This window comes from Haliotis asinina, chromosome 16, assembly GCF_037392515.1.
Source record: "Haliotis asinina isolate JCU_RB_2024 chromosome 16, JCU_Hal_asi_v2, whole genome shotgun sequence".
Lineage (NCBI taxonomy): Eukaryota > Metazoa > Mollusca > Gastropoda > Lepetellida > Haliotidae > Haliotis > Haliotis asinina.
Genome location: NC_090295.1, coordinates 9,465,655 through 9,474,068, shown reverse-complemented (window position 1 = coordinate 9,474,068; position 8,414 = coordinate 9,465,655).

The window sequence follows — 8,414 nt, the reverse complement described above, 5'->3', positions numbered from 1 at the left end:
TGTACGACCTGCTTACATCACACATCTCAGACAGCCATCGAGAGTATACTGTGGGTCAAGATGGCTCCAATACTGAATAAAACATACCGAAAGATTGCATAAAGTCTTTTCGAAATATCACAGTCCCTTTTATTCATTATTGATGAGTTCTATTTGTATGTTATGAGTTTATACCTTAAGCATGTTGAGAGATGCACATCCAGACGGAAACGAACGAGTTTGTAACCATTGTATAGCCATTTTCCACCAACCAAACATCTATCGCTTACAGTGTGTCGTATTCAGGCCACTTAATCAGCATATACGTGTTATCTGGACATGAGTAGAAACGATGCATTGCGTGATCACCTGACCACCCCCTGACACTATCATCACAAGAATTAGGAGTAAAACCTTTCTAAATCGACATCCTTACAGGTGTGGAAACAGCAAGGAAAAATCAAATCTTTGGAAGGCATTTAGAAGTGGAATGCATAAGAAATGTAAAATATATGGATGTTAGCCTCTTTGTTTAACACGTTTCGGAGTGCATGCTTTCTCCTTCATCGGGTGAATAGCAGGCATTATCAAAGAAGTATATATGCATGACAGAGGCACTGCAAAGAACACATCTTTAACGTTGAGGAATGAAAATATAATACAAACATGAGGGCAGGTCCTTGATACTGCCGCCTAGTCACCTGATGAAAGAGTCAGCATACGCTTCAAAACGTCTTGACATTCACAATAAAGAAGTTGACATTGATTTGTTTTGCGTTTCCAAATCGGATTTGTACATGTTGAGAAAACAACTCAAATATTGTAATAGCTTTTCAGCATTTTATTCCTTCGTATCAAGATCATATAAACCACGCAGGCAATGTCGACTTTCGGTGGATGCATTGCAGTTGACACAAAAATATTCGTGTAGTTTGATACAGGGAGAGGCACATTCAACTGAAACAAAATAGTTACACAGGTTGTAATCTTTTGCATTTGAAATAGCTGCGTTGATAGAGAGTTGTAATCGTCAGCGGATCCCAACACGGCTAAGGGGCGTAAGTCGCATTATGTAGTGAGGTTAATGTAATGTTTAGAGAATCTGATGAAAAACAAATTATGGATACATTTATGGATAGGTTTATGGATGTTATCATGCCATTGTTACAACAAAACTGTCAATTATTATCCCTGTTACACACCTCTTGAGATTAACCGGCTGTGGTGAGGACGATGGGGAGGAAGTTGGTGTGACTGCCGCCGCCGCTGCTGCCGTGAGACATGGGGACGGGGATGAACATGGGGTAGGAGGACGAGGACGAGTGGGAGGACTTGCTGCTTCCACAGCAACAACTCTCAACGTAGTTACCAAACACAGCCACTGAAACAGGCATATGTTGAAAATAACGTAGTTTCATTGTAATTACATTTACATAATTTTGGTTTTCGTTGCTCCCTTCTGAGTGCGTGAGTGAGTTAGTGAGTGAGTGAGTTAAGTATCACAGCTGGGTCTGATGTACATGTACCCATGTGGGCAATAGACCACTGGTCTTCGGCGTGATGACGGAACGTTTTAACCACTTGGGTAACTCACCGCCCCTGTCCTCTGGCGGATGAAGAAGAACACTATACTGAACTATACATCACGGCATTGTTACCTTATACACGCGAGAAAAAACAAACAAACAAACAAGCAAACAAAAAGAAACTTTCGAGAAACTGTACAATAATAATGGATCTAGGATCATATTTTGGTACACAATATTCGGATCCTAGCACATTTGAAAGTATGCCATTTCTATGCAGATATTTGGCCACTGGAGTAAGTGCGTTTGTATAAAGCGCATCTAAGTACGGAGAACCTGTAGCGCAAATAGAGTTCCCCCAACTTGAAGAGAGAATTATGACCAGTCTTCCATGTCACTTGTCTCTCTGATCTATTGCACAACGCAATTTGCGCTACTGTTTGCCAGCGATCTATGACCCCAAAACGAAACATGCTTTCATTTCTTTCATCTTAAAACCAAAAACGCAGCTCGCTTCGATCGCACAGAGAAAGACTGGTAATTTGCCTCCCTGTTGCGCAACACGTAACTGCGCTACAGTGTGCCTTTGATCTGAGAACCGATCGGTCTACTATTGCATTTTGACTCAATGATATCAGCAGATCAGAAAGACTTCGTCGCATTTATTTAAAAAAAAAAATAAGTACTCACCACACAGGACAAAGATGTAGAGGAATCTTGCCATTGTAAACGTTAATCCAAGTTTTTACTGATGTCTAAACGCCATCTAGATACCATTATATATCTTGTTAAACATGACCACAGAGAGACATGTGACAAACTCGAGGAAAACCATATCTAGTTTAATTGGAGGGGTGTACGTTTAAGCCATTGTTTAACGGAAAAGTACACGAAAAACCGACACAATGATCAAATACGCCACACAGTGCTCCAACTGTTCGACACAGCAGGGCGAATGTGAAATTCGACATAAACGTTAAAGGCACGTATGGCCGTGTGTAGTGAGTTGGTACCACGTGGTGTGAAGGTGCCTGTAGGTAGTACGTTGATGGTTTGACTGACAGATGAAGATGGCCATGCGATCACGTGAACTACAGTTACTCCTGTGACATTGGGAATAGTAATGTTCACCTATCACGGGTAGGCTTGATGTTTCATGGACACTGGGGTTTGTAACTTTGTAACCTCATCAGTCATAGCAAACACTTTGTGGTGGCATATTTTGGTAGAGTAAAAACAAAAGTTTGCAGAAATTATTTATTTATTTTATAGCAGTTATATTCACTGTGCAACAATGTTTAAAGAGTAATACATTGTACCTGTGATATTCAGTGATAGGCAGTGATGTGCTATATTATGACATAAGATCTGGAAAGTACAGCAGAGTGCTTCTTGTCCTATATGCACGCTCTCTCTCTCAAACCGTACTCACACACATGCACACATACATATGTACTTGGACAGGAACAAAACATAACAAAACATACAAGAGCGTGTGCGTTTCATACAGTTTAAGATTACGTAGAGGAACCGAGCTTAGTACTCAGTGGGATTGTTGCAATCCAAGCTTCGACAAAACTGTTTTAAGGTGTGTTTTCCAGCTAACCATTTTAATAGATGTAATAAATCAAAGCTGATCTCAACAGGATCCGTTGTGCGATTCTAAGTATATACAATAGTCTATAATAATAAGCATGAATTCAAAATTTCAACCAGACCACGGGCCTGTAAAACTTGCCAGCACTGATCAGAACTTGCAAGCACTGATCAAAACTTGCCAGCACTGATCAAAACTTGCCTGCCCACAACTCATCTTCGTGTACAAGTCTAAACATTAACCCAACCGCCGGGCAGTTGAGTTTGGGAATCTGGTAGTCCGAGTTGAAAATATGGTGCCCCAGGCGGTCAGGCAGGCAGGATAAGTTTATGAATCACCATCGATAACTCGTACCACGTGTTTGTGAAATACACGCGGTTCCACGACTTACACAACTAAAATGATGAAGTAATGACTCCAAATCGATATTTTTGTCAGTTCCATTTATTTCATCATATATCAAAATTTAGTGACGTCAGTCTGTGTCCGTGGTATGTCACCTCTGTTTCCCACTGTAGAAAGTAAAGGATTTTGTTAGGAAAGCATCATACATGGATCAGTGATACAGACGTATGTTAGAGATACTCTTTGTACAAATACGGAGGAAAGGTCACCTCACATTAAAGCATTGTTGATACTAAATCATGATGCCTTTCTTTTCTCCCTGGATTAGACATTAACTCAGCCAACAGAAGTAGTAATCACTGAATGCACATTCTTGCTAAGGTTTTAAGGGTTTTTCAGCTTTAAAATGGAGGCCTGTAAAATTGAGTCTGAATGAGACAATCCAGTGATTAACGTCATGAGCATCGACATAGGCAACTGTTGTTATACAGACAACATCCAAGTCGGCGGGTGGGACCACCCGATCTTGTTAGTTGCCACTTGCGACAAGCATAGGATTTTGAGTGAGTGATTGATTGATTGATTGATTGAGTGAGTGAGTGAGTGAGTGAGTGAGTGAGTGAGTGAGTGAGTGAGTGAGTGTGGCTTTACGTCTTTTTTCAGCAATATTCCAGCAATATCACGGCGGGAACACCAGAAATGAGCACACTGTACCCATATAGGGAATCGAATCCGGGTGTTCGCCACTGTTCGGTGTGACGAGCGCACGCTTTAACCATTAGGCCACCCCACCACCCAAGAGGTTTTTTAGATCAAATCTTCACCTGAAGACCAAATAATCAAAACGGTAAAATGTTTGTTATCGTGCATGAAAAAGTAAATGTTAGAACTCGATCACCACCATTTCAGTATTCAGTACGTTGTCTAGCCTGTCTAAGGTCTTTGATCATGTTCACGTACACAGAGATACTCACAGTGTTTCATCCCAGCGTGGTGAGGATGGTGGGGAGGAAGCTAGAGGTGGGTGGGGCCGCTGGCTGAGGCACGGGGACAGGGATGGGGATGGGGTAGCTGGATGAGGACGTGTGTGAAATGTGGCTTCCCCCGCAGCTACAGCTCTCTCCGTAGTGGACAAAAAGAACCACTGAAACAGAAATAACAAGTTTGTATGTATGGAGATGCGGAATTGTTATTGATAGAAGCGCTCGTAAAATCCCAACGATCAGTTACAGGGGGTAACAGCAATTATACCACTACATTCACCATTCATTGTGTGACTTATAAATCCTGTAAATATCTTCAGTAAGAGTCAAATACTCACCACAAAGTAGAATAGAGAAGATCAAACGAGTCATCGTCGTTTCGAAAGGTATCTCAAATAATGATGCCACGTGCACAATTTGGTATTTTATATTGTTGAAGAATGTAAACATGCTGGGTTAGATATGACGAAAACGGAAAATTATTTCGTAAAATATCTCTTCAAATAAACTCCATTTAACTGAAATAATGAAAAAAACATTATACGGCATATGGTTAATGTGATTAATAATTCGATATCATCACGTGCTGCGGGTGATTACGGGGATTAACTGACAGGATTAGATAACAATTGACGTAATTAAAATCATCTTCCCACAGCCACCATGCTCAACAGATCTGGACCCTGTACTTTAACGTGGAACATCACGTGCTGATGGTTATAATTAGGTGCATCACGTTGGTTCAAACTGTGTGGAAGATGGAAGCGTGTGCTGATATGAACGGCTCCGCAAAACATCAAAAGAGCATGTTTTACTTTCATGTCGTTTTGTCTATGGAATATACAAATACGTTTTCGTTGTAAACAGTTTTATCAGTGTCATCAGATACACGAAAAGTAAGCATGATCCTTGCGGTGTGGTTAAAATAAGGAGGTATCACACGGGGCATTCATTCGTGGTTTTATGCTCCATACGTTGTACGGCACGGGACATTGTAAAAGTACTGAAACAATTTGAAAATCGATAGCAGATATATGAGAATATGTCAGCTCGTGATGCGTCGCGTGACAGTAACTGACAATATGCTGCATTTTGCTTCATAGTAAGATATATTAACGGGTGTATTCTCTCGTTCAAAGGGGTTTTTTTTCAATACTAGGCGGGGTACTACAAGGGGGATAATCTGTCAAGATCTGTCTGATCTCAGCGTACATCAGTCAGACAAGTCATTTTACATGAACAAGGGGCGTCTATTGCAGGAAACCGAACCTGGAACCAAGGTACATATATGGAAATATACTGAGCAGCAAAAGAAACACAACTCTGGCTTTTTGTCAAGTTTGTAAATAGACGACATAAAACATGAACGCTTACTTTTATAAGCTTTCATTTTTTTCGAAACTTGCGTTTCTTTTTCTGTTGACTTTATACATGTAGAAATGGTGTCACAGGCACAGATGTATGGCAGATCTATATTTCTTCTGATTATTGTTAAACAAGACATTTTGTAATAATATATATTGCATCATACCATTACATATGTGTAAAAGTGCAAAGGAAACACCGTCCTCACCATGCTTGGGTGAACCAGGGTGAGTCGTTATACCTGTATATTCATCGTGTCATGTTGCTCGAATGATGGGTTAATCAAAAAGTGTAATTTCACACCTGTGGGACAAGTACCGTCAAACAGGTGGGGTTGGAATGATACCGGGGCGTGGTAGACCAAAATCAATGTCACCACGACAGGATCGTCTCATTACATTCATGACCCTACGCAGTAGGTTCAAATCAGCACCTGCCATCAATAGGAAATTCCGTACACTCACTGGGCGACGAATTTCACACTCAACCGTTTAAAACTGGCCCCATCAAGCCCGTCTGTAAGCAAGGCGGTGTTTCAAGGGTGATGTCTTTACAGCTCACCATAGGCGCCAAAGGTTGGCATGGGCTAGACAGCACCAGGGACGGGCTTTGCGCCACTGGAGTTACACTAAGTTCTCAAATGAGTCAAAGTTTTGCCTCAGATTCACAGATGGCAGAAAACGTTGTTGGCGCCGCAGCGGTGAACAATATGCCAGAGCGGCAATTATTGTCCGTGATCGATATGGGGGTGGTAGTGTCATGGTGTGGGGTGCACGTACATATGACAGGTGTTTAGATCTGGTCATCGTTAATGGATCCTTGACTGGTCAGCGATACGTTCACGAAATTTTGCGTCCTGTCGTGGCTCCACTGGCAAGAATCATCGGCAGGAATTTGTAATTCCAAGATGATAATGCCAGACCACATCGGGCCCATATTGTCACCGCTTATCTCCGACGAGAGGGCATACAGACATTTGACTGGCCCTCTAAGTTCCAAGACCTGTCCCCAACTGAACGTCTATGGGACATTATCGGTCGAAGGGTGTACGCCAGGGACCCCGCACCCGTCAACCTGGCCCAAATTGTGCATCTCTTCAGGAGGAATGGCGGCCAGTACCACGGGCAACCATCCGGAAATTAAGCAACAGTATGCCATCAAGGTGTCGTGAATGTGTTGCGAACATGGTGGACACACCAGATATTGAACTTGACGCTTTGACTTAGTGGGCATTCAGAGCAATTCACATTCACTGTCATTTCCATCAGGTTCCTTATTTTATGTCGTTAATATATATTAAAAACGCAGATCTTGGGCAATCGTCGTGAGTGCACTAAGTGTAAAGATGGTTACGATACTGATTATGGCTGAAGATTGCATGTTGTCCCTGGTTCCTTTCGGGATATTGTTGTCCTTTTGTCATTATTTTCATTACTGATGTGTTCTATTGTGTGTGTTCCAGCACGGTGAGCACCACAAAAGGGGTTTCACACATTGTACACATGTGGGTGACTGAACCTGGGTTTTCGGCGTGGCGCTTTAACCACGAGGCTACCCCACCGTCCCGTCTACACTGTAACTTTAATATTTCAGACATATACCCAAAACAAAATATCTGTCTAATAATGTTTATTAAACCACGTATTCAGCACACACATTTAATCTGGACATATTTAGAGAGGGTATCATTTTGATCACCCGAACATCCCCTGATGCTATCTTTATGACAAGCATTAGGAGTAAAGGACTTTCTGTATCTATATCCTCACAGCTACGGAAACAGCGAGGGAAATGGTCCGTGGTTCACGAATTCATTTGTTATTAAAATTACCAATGGCATATTAAAAGTGGTAAAATAAAACAAATATCGTGATGGCTTTTTATTGCTTTATTCCGTCTTATCAAGATTTTGTTAACGGACAATGCCTTGTCTATTTCTCCACGTTGGTACAGAGCAGCTGCTGTCTGAAACATACGTAATTTAGTGTGACACTGGCTGAATCACAATCTGTTGAAACATTTAAACAACCCAGATCGTCATTTCTGTTGTAACAACAACGAAGAAGACTTCTGATGGAGAACTGATTTCTGAGCAAATCTGGGACTCAAAAATTAGGGGATCCTGTCACGAACAAGGGACATAACTCTTCACAGTTTGCAATGAGCTTTATGTGATATGGAATGATATCTTATGAAAAGATTTATGGATAAATTTATGGAATTTTTTACGGATGTTAGCATGCCTTTATTACAACAGTACACATGCAAAATACCGGATACCTACCAGCCATATTGTTTAATTTCAACATCACGCTAATCCTTAACCTTACCTTAACATTAACCCTAGCCGTAAACCTGACCCAAACCCTAACCTAACGCCCTTGCTTTCAAAGATGGCGAAAGGTATCCGGTATTCTGTAGTCTTACTACAACAACGCTGTCAAAAATTAACCCTGTTACACACCTCATGAAATTAACCGGTTGTGGTGAGGACGATGGGGAGGAAGTTGGTGTGACTGCCGCCGCTGCTGCTGCCGTGAGACATGGGGACGGGGATGAACATTGGGTAGGAGGACGAGGACGAGTGGGAGGACTTGCTGCTTCCACAGCAACAACTTT